Source organism: Schistocerca gregaria, chromosome 4 (assembly GCF_023897955.1).
Source record: "Schistocerca gregaria isolate iqSchGreg1 chromosome 4, iqSchGreg1.2, whole genome shotgun sequence".
NCBI classification, from domain to species: domain Eukaryota; kingdom Metazoa; phylum Arthropoda; class Insecta; order Orthoptera; family Acrididae; genus Schistocerca; species Schistocerca gregaria.
In genome coordinates, this window is record NC_064923.1 from 63,170,479 (window position 1) to 63,188,700 (window position 18,222).

The window sequence follows — 18,222 nt, forward strand, 5'->3', positions numbered from 1 at the left end:
ATGCATAAATACATCTGACCTCCTGTGGCCATCTGTGAGGAGCGTGTGCGGCGAACAAGGACGAGGGCTGCGGGTAGGTTGCGCTAGATGGGAGTGCGAGTCGATCGAGACTCGTAACGAGATAGTCCACGTAGTTGAGACAAGCACTGTTTGCGGGAGGTGCAGTGGTAATGAAACCGTCTAGTAAGCAGGAGATCCCGGGTTCAAATTCCGGTCTGGTTCACACTTTCACACGTCGCCGCTGATTCCGCGTAATGCCCCGATGCTGACGTCAATAATCCATTTCCTTCCTCGCCCCGCCATCTTCAGTTTAGGTATAATCAACTGATGTAACAGGCTACCTGGTGCCTGGCGCATGTTGAGTAATAAACCCGTATTTTAGGATCCTCCATAATTGACCAACGTTTACAAAGAGAAAATCACACCCCAAATTACTCACTTTCTCCTGTTATTGAAAACGAGTTTTGTACCATACGCTAATGAAACAAATATGACAATTACGCTTTTTACATTTAACGACCAATTTGCATCCAATATTTCATATGAAATTGACCTTTATTTAACAATGATATTAATACAGAAACACAGTTGTGGATTCTGTAAATTTTTCTTCCTTGCTTTTAAAATGAGATCGCAGGAAACCAGTCATCTATAGCAACAGGGTTGTTTTCTACTCCATAGCTGTACATCTTTTCTAGAGGATCTGTTAATCCCCGTTATATTTACAACTGTCCGGTTTCAATGAAACGGTATAATAGTTCTGAATTTATATCGTTGCAACCTTTCTTCGTAACTGTAGCAGATAATAATCGCAGTTATCTAGATACATTCCAACTTGTCGCTATTCTGTTTGGACGTAATATACAAGGTGATGCGATAATAGTTCAAAATATTAAAAAAAGTCGTCGATTTGAAAAGTAGTGCTGGTGGAGAGATGAATTGCAAGCCATCTTATAAACTACAAATATCTATTTTAATAATACTATACTGACAGAACCAGTACTGGAAAGATCTAATTGTAATGGTGATTGAGTTATTGTCCTACATCATTGCAATAGATTTTGCGTATGTTAACGAACACATGAACTGATTCTGCTTAACCGTTAGCAAATCTTCTACACAATTTTGATAGACAAATGTAATAAATAGTACTTTTCACAACAACATGTTCTATCTATGAAGGCTTAATACTATACTTCAAATTTTGTACTACTGTAGCTGTGTGAATGTAGTGTACTTGCATATTGAACATGGCTAGGTTGTATTGGTTGGCTTTATGTTAATGTCTTCCCTGGGTCTATAGGTCTACAAATTAGTAAGCGTGTTTTTGCCTATACTTCTGAGACACTGGGTAATTTCACTTATTAACATATGTGAAGTGGTATAGGTGGATACTAACGGGTTTTCTGGTAGACCTCCACACTTGTGTTGCATCTCAGGAAATTTTATGCTTACTTTAGTGTTAATACTAGACTTGTATCTACTAAAGCTTTCCTAAAAGTGACAATAAATTTCTGCTGTATGAGCAGGGACCAAAAGTAAAATTTCAAGTCCAACTTGTTGCTACGAGTTGCAAATGATTATCCGGCGACTTCGTTCTGAAGCTGTACACCTCTCATCTTGTGCGAAAAGGTGTTTTTCATAGGTTTCTTACAATTTATCACCTGAGCAGCAGATCACGTCTTACTCTAAAGTACCCTAACGTTTGGACCAGTCAGTACTACCCCTTCACGCGTGTGACAGCAAAATTCCATCTACTAGCATAATAAAAATAGTTCATTTCTTAATAACATTTTACAGGCCCGGAATTTTAACGAAAAACAGCGAGTTAATGAATCGTCATAAAATACTTACTAAAATAATGAGCATGTGCAGGAGAACACGGTTTTGAATAACACAATCATAGCTCAGAGATTAAAGATTAAGTGATACGGACAAGGACAATTTAAATTAACACAGCATAAAAAAACCAGCATGTGGAATTGCGCTTAATTTTCAAACCCAAAATAAAACACCATATATAATTTAACCTATGACACATAGTTAATAGCAACTACAATTTCATTTTTAAATTAGACACTGAAGGCTAATATAACACACCCTCGCCATACCTGTGGTTCAGAATTTTAGATAAGGTTAATATCTGAAGCACCAGAATAAATCTTTGGCCAATAATCTACTTCTTACGAATGACCCATGTGCTATTCACGCAGCGCAGCCATTGAAGCAACAATCTGCATCAACACTGACCCTTGACCCTACTTAGACGCGCCTGTAATGACCATAAGGAAGCTGGAACAGGTCTGTACGCTATACGATGTGGTTCGCTTGTCCATCGCAGAACTATAGGTGACTAATCGGCAGTACGGGCAGCCCATCGGCACAGCTTTAATACAAAAAACGATAAAATATCGGCAAATAGCACAGACCCGGACAGGGACATTATACGGTTCCTCGTTCGATCCAAAATATTGTTCGTGAACCTACTCAGCACAGTCTGCATCACTCATTCCCGATAACAGCTGAATTCAGTTACCTACCTTAAATACAGCATACAACTAGGGAGACCAAAACAGCACGGTGAGAGCGTTCTGCTTTTATTCTATATTTAGTTGAGTAGAGTGCATCTCTCAACAACAGATTGCCTCCTGGATAGTCGAATACGCACTTCTGCAGCTCGTGGTCCAGTAGCTAGCGTTGCTACATGTGGATCACGGGACCCTGGCTTTGATTCTCTCCCAGGTTGGGGATTTTCTCCAGCCGGTAGCCGGGTGTTTGTGTTCTTCTCATCATATCATTATCATACGGGAAGAGAGGCGTGTCTGAACTGTGACAAAATTAGGATTTTATGGGCGCTGATAACCGCGTATTTCAGCGCGCTACAAGCTAAATATCATCGTCATCATCATCATTATAGAGTATGACCAAACAGATGTTCCGAGATATCGTAGAGGAAGGTTAGTTGAAACACACATGGAGTTTGGGACGAATCAAAATTCCAGGAGGGATAGAAACTAACTGTTTTTGCAAGTACAGTCGCGGCAGTGAGCCGTCCCACATCTTATACAGTACAGTATTATTCGTAGCTCACACTGGAGACTCCCTCAACGAGTTTACTACCACTCCCGGTCCTTCCAGTTCGTAGGCTCACAAACGACTCTCTTCACCGCCTCTCTGCCTTTCTCCTCTACTTTTGTACACAGGGGTGTCCCCGCACGAAGCTCAGACGGTACGGTATTTTGTATCCTCACCAACAAACTCCGAAGACCCACATTTCACATGCAGAGGATCAAGTTTTACTCTTAGGCCAAATGGCACCGCTGTCTTGGATATGTCCAGTGACCCATGGGACCGAACTGACCGCCCTGTCACACTATGCCAGTGACGCCAACGACATCCAGTAAGTAGGGGCGAGGATCTGCCGTTATCGGATTAGTAGACGTAGTTACGGTGCTACTCTGTCAAGTTACTCTTCATTTCGCACAACGAGCCTGAGTGTACCACATTCCAATGTTCTACAAAGGAAATATCCGTGGCAGTACTGGGAATCGAGCCCGTATCCTCTGCAAGATTGACAGCAACGCTCGCCCGTAGAGTAAGCAGGCGGACGTTTGCAACAAGAATTTTTTTTATTTGCCATTAATGATTTATGTCAACATTCGTAGATTTATCCGCATAAATAATCGTAGTGATACTAAAATCAGATTTACTTTAGGAGTCATACAGCAAATTTTGAATACACTACTGTCCATTTAAAATTGCTACACCATCAAGATGACGTTCTACAGACGAGAAATTTCACCTAAGGAAGAAGATGCAGTGATATGCAAATGATTAGCTTTTCAGAGCATTCACACAAGCTTGCCGCCAGTGGCGACACCAACAACGCGCTGACATCAGGAAAGATTCCATACCATTTCTCATACACAAGCAGCAGTTGACCGGCGTAGCGTGGTGAAACGTTGTTGTGATGCCTCGTGTGAGGAGGAGAAATGCGTACCATCAAGTTTACGACTTCGATAAAGGTCGGATTGTAGCCTATTGCTGTTGCGGTATATCGTATCGCGACATAGCTGCTCACGTTGGTCGAGATCCAATGACTGTTAGCAGAATCTGGAATCGGTCTGTTCAGGAGGGTAACACGGCACTCTGTGATGGATCCCAATGACCTCGTATCACAAGCAATCGAGATGTCAGGCATCTTATCCGCTTTACTGTAACGGATGGTGCAGCCACGTCTCGACCCTTGAGTCAACAGATAGGGACGTTTGCAAGACAACAACCAACTTCACGAACAGTTCGACGACGTTTGCAGCAGCATGGACTATCAGCTCAGAGACCGTGGCTGCGGTAACTCTTGACGTTGCATCACAGACAGGAGCGCCTCAACAACAAACCTGAGTGCACGAATGGCAGAACGTCATTTTTTTTCGTATGAATCCATTTTCTGCGGTGACATTGGTTACATGTCGTTGTCGCCTATTGTTCGCATTGACGGCACATAGAACAGTGGACGTTACATTTCAGATGTGATACGACCCCTGGATCTACTCCTCATTCGATCCCTGCGAAACCTTACATTTCAGCAGGATAATGTCTGACCGCATGTTGCAGGTCCTGTACAGGACTTTCTGGATACAGAAATTGTTCGACTGCTGCCCTCGCCAGCACATTGCCCAGATCTTTCACCAACTGAAAACGTCTGGTCAACGGTGGCTGAGCAATTGGCTCGTCACAATACGCCAGTCACTAGTCTCGATGAACTGTGGTATCGTGTTGAAGCTGCATGGACAGCTGTACCTGCACACGCCATACAAGTTATGTCTGACTTAATGCCAAGGCGTATCGAGGCCGTTATTGCGGCCAGAGGTGTTTGCTCTGTGATGTATGCACCCTAATTACGTGTCAGCTCTAGTATAATATATTTGTCCAATCAGTACCTGTTTATCATCTTCATTTCTTCTTGGTGTAGCAGTTTTCATGGCCAGTAGCGTAGATTACGATACAGATTATGCACTCCCCTCCACAATTATAACACGAATTAGCGTATAGCATTGTCAATAGATATTGCTGGTTGAAGCAACTAATAGGACGCGTTGTCAGATGGTCGAGCTAAGATCAGGGGTGAGAGATCCTGTAAGTGCCGGAGCGCTAATGAAACACCACTCCATTTATTGGCGAGAGTTCAGGAATCGCTCCGTCGCCTTCCTCGCTCTGCCTAGCAGCAGTCAGGCTGAGTCCTTACCGCCCGAAAGTGCAAAGTGGCACGACAGTGGCCGGCGAGGAACCAGCCGGTGTCATGGTGTTTCCTGTGGTCAGTGCTACGGCCACGTCGGAGGCGGATGCGGCGACCGCGCGTCCCTGCGACCTGCCGTGGCTGTGAACCACTGTCAGAGACTCAGCGTTCTCGATGAGTGGAGATGCGCCTAGGCACGGCTTCAGAAATCCACAGCACGCCCTTGCTGTCGGTTGTCGAAATGTGGTGTAGGCGGTAGGGCTGATCGTAAAATATCTATATGTCGACGTTCATTCAATATAATATCAATGTATATCGACGATATATTATTCATCGACATATCCATATCGAAATGGCAATATCGAGTGCCTATACTTTTCTTTCGTGTTATATATATATATATATATATATATATATATATATATATATATATATATATATTTTAATTCTAGTACAACATAGTTTTACTTTTCCTGTGTGAACAACACGTACTACTTTTGGAGCTTGCATCAAGTACATTCTTTCTCTATCGCTGTGTGAAGCAAGTATACGTGACACAAAGAAGAAGTTTGTACTGCCAGCCAATGTGGGCGAGAGGTTCTAGGCGATTCAGTCTGGAACCGCGTGGCCGCTACGGTCGCAGGTTCGAATCCTGCCTCGGGCATGGATGTTTGTGATGTCCTTAGGCTAGTTAGGTTTAAGTAGTTCTAAGCTTTAGGGGACTGATGACCTCAGATGTTAAGTCCAATAGTGCTCAGAGCCATTTGAACCGTTTGATTGTACTGGGAGGGGAGGGGGGGGGGGAGGTCGTGTGAAGGGAAGAACAAGAAATCCATTGTGAAGAAATAGAACTCCAGTTGTGTTAAAATGTTTTACAATGCATCTGGTGATCTCTTTCTCCACACCGGCATTCTTCAAAAACAGTTGCTAAAACTAATGCACAAAGAAGTTAATGACGTTTCTGGTCGTTGCGGAAGGCGTAGACGTGTGAGGGAAAATGCGGCGCTATGCGCTACGAAGAGAAGCTACAACGTTTAATGGTTCAAATGGCTTGGAGGACTATGAGACTTACCATCTGAGGTCACCAGTCCCCTAGAACTTAGACCTACTTAAACCTAACTAACCTAAAGACATCACACACATCCATGCCCGAGGCAGGATTCGATCCATCGACCGTAGCGGTCTCTTGGTTCCAGACTGAAGCGTCTAGCGTCAAAACGTTTAACTTCACCGCACAGTTTGAGCAGTACTACTGCTAGTTCGCTGGCGTTTGCAGAAATTAAAAGAAGCAGAGTAGGCGAAATCAAATGTTCCACACAAATCCGATATGTGACGACAGTGAACGACAGTCTCATCGGACACCTTTTACTGTGAAATTACATAGAGTTACCCTTGTCAGCAAATTGGCTATCGCGAAGCATGAACGTGTGTCGTTTTCCTTTCAGTTATTGCTATAAGCGGGATAACCAGACTGCTAGCTTGTTGATGCTCATAATATCTAATAATAAGTCAATACTTAAGTGTACAGCTCTAAAATTGGGAGTATATTTAAAATGTAGAGCTAGGATACTTACATTTTTTCTTCACTTGTACGCCGATATTTGTACCGTCGATATGCCGATATTTTGATGATTGCTTTCGATATATCTGCTGCCGATAAAAACATTTTTGAAATATCAATATATCAGATTTCCCATATTCTTAAAATTGGCAACATTCCTAGTAGCCGGGGCCCTCAATACAAGAGGCACAAAGTACAAACCAGGTGAGGGTACATTTCATCAGAGTATGAGGGGGGCATACCAAGAAAAACTGATTCAGCACTTCGGCAACAGTGCGGAGCAGACAAAACGTGCTACTGTAACCAGGCTGGAAGCCGTTATTTCACTTGGAGATGTAGTAAGGATGCAAACGTTACATAAAAGAACGTTCTGAAACAGTGGAGCAGCCGAAAGCGCTGACAGGTTCAGGAAACGAGTGTACATTCAGTCACCATGGTTTGGGGAATAACGCCATCGCCTGCTATAAAACATCCGCCCTTCTGGAGCTCATTCACAGAGATAGAGAGACAGGTCATTCCACGTGGATTACAGGTACCGATGGAAGACCAGATTGGTGCCTGTTCTTTCGGACAGAGCTGCAGAATGCTCTTTTGAATTGTTACAGTGCCCACGAGCTGTAGTCCACTGCTGAAAGTCCACAGTCGTCCTGTAGTGTTGAGGACTTCTAATCAGCAAGTCCCACTGTTGCTGGTTGTAAAGGCGACTGGCTGACGAAGCGGGCCCTGCCAATCTTGCGCGGATGAAAAGCCGATCTTCCTGTCTGTAAGGTGTTCAACACAGACGCGGGACACCTCTGCTGCTGCTCGTGGGCGAATAGAAGTATCGCCGTACCGGACGTGCTATGGGACCACCACACGGGATGCCTGTCGTTTTCATGCTGTGTCTTCCACCTGCACGCCATCTCCAAAACCGACTACATTAATTTATTTATCTGCTTCTCAGGTAAAGGCCTACGGCTTATTGTTATATACCAGGTCGTGTAATGTGTGATTTTACATGTTGTATCATACAAATTCAGTTTTCTTACTAGCACAATTCTTTTTTGATAATCTTACAACAGGATAGAAAATATGTAGAAAACTACAAATTTACATATAAAGTTTTGTTTAAACTTGTTGCTAACATAAAAGATTGCGGATATATTATAAGTTAAAATTAAAAGTATACTGAATGGAAAAAAATAAGAGATTGCAATTTGACGTAGATATGATGTGACAGCTCTTCCCTTTATTCCTTCTTTGTATAGTCACATCCGTTACATACGTTATCTGCACTGTGGTGATAATTAGTAATAGGTTGATTAGGTCACAATGTGTTTCAAAACTTAGAGTAACAGTGGAGACTGGAAGTTGATTCAAAATGACACAGTCAGCTGTATCAGGTAGGAGGGCTCTGTAAAACTTCGAACCAGTCACACTTGATGCAGCGAAACAAGAAGAAATGTTACATCTGCAGATAGTGTTACATGCTATGAAATGGTACAGCAACCAACTACAGAGAGAATTGGCTTTTTCAGATTGATTCGATTTAGTGTTCGAGAACCATAGTTTACTTTTGCTATTTTTATATGTTTATTTCGTTTCCATTCTCTGTCTGTGATATGGCGTCCGATTCAGTTTCTGTATTTGTATCTGTGTCGTTTATTTTGTACTGCTGACCTGTAATATGTAGAGCCTCCTTATTCTAGCGTACGGTATCTCCCGTCCGTACGCCGCGTATAGTGCTCAAGATAATTAGTCTTTGGTGCTGTTTATAGGGTTCCTGTCATCTTGTGTGCTTATTATCTCTCCCGTTTCTTGGCTGCCTCAATTCGGTCGTCTATATCCTAGGCCGTCGCAGATGAGCACTATGTGTTCTGGAGTGCCATTTTTACCACAGGCACAAGTGTGAGACTGTTTTAGGCCAAACCTGTGGAGATGCACACGGTGCGGGCCATGGCATATGAGAATCTGTACCATGCCGCGTGTCTGATTTATGTACTTCAGATTCATCTGCTCGCGGATACTGGTGAAGGAAGAGTACACTCGCCTTCCTTTATCAGTTGTGCCCCATTCCGTCTGCCATGTATCAGTTCTCCACTTGTTTAGTTTCCGTTTGTCGGTTATTTCTTGTTCAGTTATTTTTTCTTACTTTGTCGCGTCTTCCACTCTTAAGCCACCTGCGCACTGCTGTCTGGCGAATTGTAATATGAGGGTGACAAATGAAAACTTTAAATTTGTAATAACAAATCGAAATTTCGCGCCTTTATGCTGTAAGTTGGTAAGCGTGCTACAAACAGCGTGCAGAATGGTCCGTAGGTGCCAGCACAGTGCAGATGCACACATACCCTCGCACTATGAGTATAAATATGGCCGCCCCGCTTGCGACTTGCACCTGGGAAGAACAGTGTCCTGTTACTCGGTTTTTGCGTAGTGAAAGTGTCAAACCTATATCAATTCGTCGACGAAGGTATGTTACGGTGATGTAAGTTTGTCACATCAGAAAGTCTACGAATGGAGTAGGAAGTTCGCAAGTGATGTGTTCAAAAGTATATATGTGTGTGAAATCTTATGGGACTTAACTGCTTAGGTCATCGGTCCCTAAGCTCACACACTACTTAACGTAAATTATCCTAAGGACAAACACACACACACACACCCATGCCCGAGGGAGGACGCGAACCTCCGCCGGGGCCAAATGGTGTGACTTCAGTGGAAGGTGCTCCTCGTCCTGGCCAGGCACAACGAGTTGTGACTCCACAGAACATTGCAGCAGTTGAAATCATAGTTAAGGAAAACCGCCGAGTGACACCGAATGACATTGCAGCATGTTTACAGATTAGTCATGGGTCAGCACACCACATTGTGCATCATGTGCTCTTGTTTCACAAAGTGTCTGCAAGATGCGTGCCACGGCAGCTGACTCCTGAAATGAGAGAACGACGAGTTGATGTTTGTGAAGAACTTCTTCTGCACTTTGAACGAAAAGGTGATGACTTCTTTCCAGCAATCATTACGGGGGACCTAAACCTGGGTCAACTTCCACCAACCGGAAACGAAGAGAGCGAGCAAGAAATGGCGCTATTCCTCATCACCAAAATCAAAGAGGTTTCGAACAGAACGATCAGCAGGGAAGGTTATTCTGACTCTCTTTTGGGCCGAAAAAGGCGTCATTTTGGAGCATTAAATGCCTAGAGGGACCACTGTCACCAGTGCATCAAGCACAGATCTCCTAAAAAAATCATCTGCGGCCTATAACCAAATCAAAGCGAAGTGGACTGCTGTCAGCAGGTGTCCTTTTGCGACATGACAATGATAGGATCCACACTGCCCGTATAACAGTAGCGACAATAGTAGACCTGCATTCTTAGTGTCTTCCCCATCCACCATTCTAACCAGAAGTTGCCCCAAATGATTTCCATATGTTTGGACCACTCAAAGACGCAACGGGAGGAAAGAAATTCCGTTCTGATGAAGAGGTAAGCCACGCGGTGCATGAGTGGTTGTGCGGACTAGCAAAGGAATTTTTTTAAGGGAATTTATGCACTTTGTAAGCGCCGGAGGACTTGCACTGAGCGTGGAGGAGATTATGTTGAAAAGTGATACAGCTTTGTACCACTACTGCACAATAAATAATATTTTAAAACATATTAAAAGTTTTCATTTGACTCACCCTCGTATCTATTCGGAAAACACTCAGTAACACACACAGTGCCTCAATCGGGATACTGTCGAGAGAGACCGAGATTCTGTGAAGGACATTCCTCTGGCCGCGCAAATCAATGGTTTTATTCGTAACTAAGCATAATCAGTGTGTCCAGCTACCAGCCTCAAAACAAGTAATGGTTGGAAGAGTGCTATGTAATATGGCCACATCGTCTGTAAGGCTGATCTGCATCTTACAATGTGCAGCCCTGCAAGTTAGTGCGTGTGTTTCGTCGCTTTGTTTATTGTCAGTCTGGCATGTTCGTTAAAGTGTACATGTTCGTCAATATAAATTCCGAGGTAAACCGAGCCAAAGAAATTGCTACACTTGACTAAGGTCGTGTATGGCCCCGCGAGCACGCAGAAGTGCTGTAAAACGACGTGGCATAGTCTCGTGTCTCAAGTAGTGCTGAGGGGAAAGACACCATTAATCCTTCAGGGCTGTCCACAATTCTGTGAGAGTAAGTGGGGGTGGAGATTCTTCTGAACAGCACGTAGCAAGGCATCCAAGATATGCTCAATAATGTACATTTCGTGGAGTTTGGTAGCCAGCGGAAGTGTTTAAACTCAGAAGAGGGTTTCTGGAGATACTATGTAACGATTTTGGACGTGCGAGGTGTCACGTTGTCCTGCTGGAATTGCCCAAGTCCGTCGAAATGCATAATGGACATGAATGGGTACAGAAGCTCAGACAGGATGCTTGCGTACCTGTAACCCGTCTGAGTCGTATATAGACGTATCAGGAGTGCCATATCACTCGAACTGCACGCTCCCCGCACCATTACACAGCCTCAACCCGCTTGAACAGTGTCCTGATGACATGAATGGTCCATGGATTCGTGGGGTTTTCTCCAAGCGGTCGATACAATTAGAAATGACACACCTCCGACCAGGCAACATGTTTCCAGTCGTCAACAATCCAACGTTGGTACTGACGGGCCAAAGCGAGGCGTAAAACTATGTGTCGTGCAGTCATCAACAGTACACGAGAGGGCCTTCGGCTCCGAAAGCCCATATAGAGGATGATTCGTTGAATGGTTCGCACGCCCATCATTGAAATCTGCAGGAATTTGTTTAAGGGTTCCACTTCTGTAACGTTGAAAGATTTTCTTCAATCGTCGTCGTTCCCGTTCTTGCAGGGTCTTTTTCCGCCCGCTGCGATGTCCGAGATTTGATGTTTTACCGGATTCCCGATATTCACGGTACATTCGTGTAATGGTTGTACGGAAAAATCCTCACTACATCGCTACCTCAGAGATGCTGTGTCCCACCGCTCGTGAGCCGACTATAACAATACTCACTTAAATCTTGACAAAGTGCCACTGTAGCAGCAGTAACCGATCTAAAAACTGTGCCAGACAGTTGCTGTCTTGTAGGGACGTTGTCGACTGCAGCGCCGTATTCTGCCTGTATACATATCTCTGTATTTGAATACGAATGCTTGTACCAGTTTCTTTGGCAGAATAGATTTTCGATCACATAGTGACCATCTTCAGTGCTGTAAAAATTTAATTCAGACACTGGTATCAAGTTATCAGTAATCAAAACTGAGAATCACAATAACTCAGTTATTGTGCACACGGCGGTGAGGAAAGCAAAATGTGGAAAACACTGGCATGGAGAAGGGACAGGATGATAGGACATCTGTTAAGGCATCAGAAAATGACATGGATGGTAGTAGAGGGAGCTGTACAAGACAGGAACTGGAATACATCCAGCAAATAATTGAGGATATTGAGGATGTAGGTTGCAAGTGCTACTCTGAGATGAAGCGGTTGACTCAGGATAGGGATCCCTACTAACCAGTCAGAAGACTGATGAATAAAAAAAATGTTGTGCACAGCGCTAGAGAGTTGTCCCCCTGTTCCGTTCCTCTAGACGTTCTCCTTTACGGCCAGTTAAATTGACTGCTCCATATCCGCTTTCTGAAGATTGGATGAGTCTGCAAACTTAATCAAACTTAATGTCCTTCGCTTCGTTGTCCACACCTCGCGGGATGCAAACCATTCCACTCTTCTCCACCTTTATACGACCTTAGTTCTATCGAGTTTATGGCTCACCTGCTCCTCTTGGATCCAGTCGATTATCATATTCTCTGTTTTGGCCATCAGTGTCTTTCGTAGTAACCCTGTTGACAGTCTTATGGTTAACATGGAGGCCCCTCCCTTTTCGGTCCAGCAATCCCAGTTCCTGGATTCCTATGCCATCGCTCTTTTCCTGCTCACCCATCCTGGTGTCTCGTTTCTCTGTGTCATATTTCCGTGTCGTTCCACATGTCCTCAACTGAACACCACTCCTTAGTTAGATCCTCAGCCCTGGATTTGGATGGATCTCTCCTGGGTAACTCCGAAAACCGCCATAGCTCCGATGGTGTTTCGCAGTACGTTCCATTTGCTTTAATGGGATTTTTGGATGCTATTCTTGTTTACACCAGTTGTTCTAAATCTACCAGTTACACAGGACAGGCCTTCACGCCTTCTGTTGACAATGGAAACCATCATTTGACTTGCCACGTATGGTGTGTTTACCGTGAAACTGATAGCCATTTGCTGGACCCTCTATCTTTTCAAACTTTCCTTTTCTCACCCAAGTTTCTTTAAGTACACACCTAATGAGTTGCTTTCATTCTATCGCTCAATGTTTATCTCGTCCGCCCTTCGTCTCTGCCGTCCATGGCCTCATCGCCAATATTGAATGGACTGCATAGGATCCTGGGTAATGAGCTTGCTGATCGTCTGTATGTTAGCAGTCACCGTCACCCTTTCTCCATTACCACTCCAGGAGAGGATTTACGGTTTCACATCAAACTGATTTCCGTCCAGTCTTGGGTAGAGCTTTGTGGGTCCACCCACCTGTCTAATTAACTTCGTGTAATTAAGGAGACTCCCACCACATGACGCTCTACCTTCCACCTCTTCCAATGCGAATCTTCCATTCTCTGCCATCCTCGTATCGGCCATATCAGGTTGACCTACGGTTTTTTACACCATAATGAGTCACACCTCCACGCCCTCCACCCCCACCTGCGGGTTTCGTGGCTCTCTTCATGGTGATCTATATTTCACTAGACTGCTCCACCCTTTGACGTTCACAGTAAAAACGCCCCTCTACTCGTCATTGGCGTTAGCGTCTGTCCTCAGTTTTCCTGGTTTGTCACCCCAGATTTAAGATCCTGAATTTTCTTCAGTTGACACTGTAGTCCCTCGGATAGCATTGGCAATGAACTAGGGTACTGGCCATTAAAATTGCTACACCAAGAAGATGACGCGCTACAGACGCGAAATCTAACCGACAGGAAGAAGGTGCTGTGATATACAAATGATTAGCTTTTCAGAGCATTCACAGAAGGTTGGCGCCGTTGGCGACACCTACAACGTCCTGACCTAAAGAATGTTTTCAACCGATTTCTCAAGCACAAACAGCAATTCACTGGCGTTGCCTGGTATAAAGTTGTTGTGATGACTCGTGTAAGGAAAATAAATGCATACCAACACGTTTCCGATTTTGATGAAGGTAGAATTGTAGCCTATCGCGATTGCGGTTTATCGTATCACGAGATTGCTGCTCGCGTTGGTCGAGATCCAATGACTGTTAGTAGAATATGGAATCGTTGGGTTCAGGAGAGTGATACGGAATGCCGTGCTAGATCCCAACGGCCTCGTATCACTAGCAGTCGAGATAACAGACAACATCTCAACATGGCTGTAACGGGTCGTGCAGTCACGTCTCGATCCCTGAGTCAACAGATGGGGACTTTTGCAAGTCAACAACCATCAGCACGAACAGTTCGACGACGTTTACAGCAACATGGAGTAGCAGCTCGGAGACGATGGCTGCAGTTGGTTACCCGTGACGCTGCGTCACAGACAGGAGTGCCTGCGATGGTGTAGTCAACGGCGAACCTGGGTTCACGAATGGCAAAGCGTAATTTTTCGGATGAATCCATGTTCTATTTACAGCATCATGGTGGTCACATCCGAGTTGGGGCGACATCGCGGTGAACGCACATTGGAAGCGTGTATTCGTCATCGCCATACTGGCGAATTACCCACAGTGATGGTATGGAATGCCACTGGTTACACGTCTCGGTCACCTCTTGTTCACACTGAAGGCACTTTGAACACGGGACGTTACATTTATAATGTGTTACGACCCGTGGCTCCACCCTTCATTCGATCCCAGCGAAACCCTACATTTCAACAGGATAATGCACGACCGCATGTTGCAAGTCCTGTAAGGGCCTTTCCTGATACAGAAAATGTTCGACTGCTGCCCTGGCTAGCACATTCTCCAAATCTCTTAGTAATTGAAATCGTCTGGCTAATGGTGGCCGAGCAACTAGCTCGTCACAATACGCCAGTCACTACTCTTAATGAACTGTGGTATCATGTTGAAGCTGCATGGGCAGCTGTACCTGTACAAGCCATCCAAGCTCTGGTGGACTCAATGCCCAGGCATATCAAGGCCGTTATTAAGGCCAGAGGTGGTTGTTCACAAGATCTATGCACCCAAATTGTGTGAAAATGTAATCACGTGTCCGTTCTAGTATAATATATTCGTCCAATGAATACCCGTTTATCATCTGCATTTCTTCTTGGAGTAGGAATTTTAATGTCCAGTAGTGTAGTAAACATTCAGCCTTGTCACTGTGGTGGGCAGGTTTCCATCACCCTTTACCCTATGCTTTGACTGTTTTTTCTGCCTTATTGTTCCCTCTTTTATTGTGTCTTCTTCCCCTGCTGTTGTTGTTCACAATGCGTCGCGACCGTGGTATGGTGCGGAGATTGCGAAGGGTCAGCGGCGGTGCCGGTGCTGCATCATCCGTAGCGCGTCTGAGTCTTTCCCGCTCATACCCCTTCTCATCTATTCACTCTCCCTGTTCTTTACTCTTTCCCCTCTGCTCTCGGTGTCCATTATGGCTCTTTGTTTTTCCTGTGTTTCTCTCCAATCAACTGGACTATTGGTATTGTTATTCGATCAATTTCTGCCTCCTTGCATCATAGGACTGTTGACTTCGCTGTTTCGCCGCCCTCTCCTCCACCCCCCCTCCCTGTAAGCAGCCAACTAGTCAACCATTCAACTAACTAACCAACCAGAGCCTTACAATTAGCGATCCTACTTATCTACAAGATCTTGAGTACCTTTAGCCAAAGTTTTCATCATGTGAATTGCGCCGTCTTCATCATCATCATTCATCACCATCAAGGTCGGAGGAATGCAATGGTAAACCACCTCCACTAGGACCTTGCCTAGTACGGCGGTGCAGGTCTCCCACATCGTTCCCCTACGCCCTGTGAAAGAGTACGGGACTTCATCATCATCATCATCATTTACCATACGAGTACGTAACACAAGTATGTAACGTATTTCTTGCTTATTTTTACATATATTTCACCTATATGTGTAGCGAATTTTGCCCCGGAGTTTCATTTTCAAGCGGCTCAATGTTTAAGATATATTGATCAAATAGCTCTGAGCACTATGAACTTAACATCTGAAGTCATCAGTCTCCTAGAACTTAGAACTATGTAAACCTAACTAACCTACGGATATAACATACAGCCATGACCGAGGAAGGAATCGAACATGCTACCGTAGCGGTTGCTCGTTTCCACACTGAAGTACCTAGAACGGCTCGGCCATACCAGCCAGATGTCGTATTAACTACGTGCTTTACAATGATGTAGTTGTGCATGTTACATCCAGTAGTATGTGTTGCTACTGCCTGGGGAATGTGTTACGAATAAGCTACTAACAAAGAAGTAATAAATTAAAAAGTCGTACTTCATGCGACAGTTTTACTGCAAGTAGAGTGAAGACGTAGTAAGTGATAAACCTTTTTTCTTACACCATTTAGTGGGGTCATATGCGAAAAGAAAGTTTCATAAGCGTTTCAAATTACGTGTAAAGTTTGTCGCAAGTCTCTAAGTGCTCTCTTTCTGAAACACTGGATCACTAAACTATTAGTGCTTTCGGGTCTTGGGCAACACTGCTTTTTCACCCCCATCCCACCACACTGATATGTGATTCTTACCCCCACTGTCATTCATTCCAGGCAGTAAATGACATATGTAAAAAGTTGGGTTACCATCGATCCACCTTATCAGTCCACCTATGCTTCAACGTTCGTCTGTAGCAACACATCTCAAATGCTTCGATCATCTTCTGTGCCGTATTTCCCACGATCCATATTCCCTACCGTACAATGTTATGCTCCTAACGTACATTCTCAGAAATTTCTTCCCAAAATGACGGCCTATGTTTGATTCTAGTAGACTTCTCTTGGCCAGGAATGGCGTTCTTGCTCGTGCTAGTCTGCTTTTGGCGTCCTCCTTGCTCTGTCAGTCTTGGGTTATTTTGCTGCCAAGGTAGTGGAATTCCTTAACTTCATCTACTTTGTGGCCATCTATCCCGATGTTAAGTTTTCCGCTGTTCTCATTTCCGCTCCTTCTTCTTACTTTTGCCTTCCTTCGATTTAATCTCAACCCATATTCTGAACTTATTCGACTGTTCATTCCTGTCAGGTGATAACGTAATGGTTATTCACTTTTACTCGGGGCAGCAATGTCATCAGCGAATCATGTCGTTGATATCCTGTCACCTAGAATTTTAATTCAACTCCTGAACATTTCTTATATTTCTATCATTGCTTCTTCTATATGTATACTGAACAGCAGAAGCGAAAGACTACATACCAGTCTTATACCTGTCTTAATCCGAGCACTTCGTTTTGGTCGTCCACTCTTATTATTTCTTCTTGGCTCTTGCACATACTGTGTATTTGCGCGTCTCTCTCTAAGGCTTCCCATATTTTTCTCAGAATGTCGATTATCTTGCACCGTTTTAGATTGTCGAACACTTTTCCCAGATCGACAAATTCTATGAAGATGTCTTGATTTTTCTTTAGTCTTGCTTCCACTATGAGCCGCATCATCAGAATTGCCTCCTATAAACCTTTCCCTTTCCTAATGCCAAACTGATTGTCGACTAACACATCCTCAGTTTTCCTTTCCTTTTTATTATTCTTGTCAGCTACGGATGCATGAGCTGTCAAGCTGATTTTGCGATAATTCTAAGTGGTACATTCTACACTCCAACGTGAAGAGTCGTTTTGTTTCCATTGCCTCTAAGGTTTTTTAGAATTTCTCATGGAACTTTGTCTTTTCTTGGGCCTCCAAAGCTTTCTTAAATCCTAATACTAGATCCCCTATATCTTCTATTCTATCGCCTGTGCCTTGTCCCACAGTGACTCCGTGTCGGCCATGGTTAACCGGATTTGGCATGTTAATATTAAGGGGTGACCAGATGCCATTCCTGCCGCCACACCAAACCCCCTGGACGGAATTAGTGGACCCCAGCTGTCTGCGTCTAGTGTAAATCATGAAATAGCGTGAATGTGTGGCAGATGTCTATAAGTCGTGTAACTGAGGCGGGACGGATTCGATCTGGGGCCGGCGTGCCTACCCGAGTCCAGGAAGCAGCGCGTTAGCGCTCTCGGCTACCCTGGCGGTTCTTCCCCCATATCTTATAAATCGTTCCATATTTCTTCTTCTGTCACATCAGACAAATCTTCCCTCTCATAGATGCCTTCATTGTATTCCTTCCACCTATCCTCTGTCCCCTGCATTTCACAGGGGGATTCCTGTTGCATTCTTAATCTTGCCACCCTTTCATTTGTCACCGAAGGTTGTTTTGACGAGGAAGTCCTGCCGACAATCCTTTCTCTTTCGATTTCTTCACG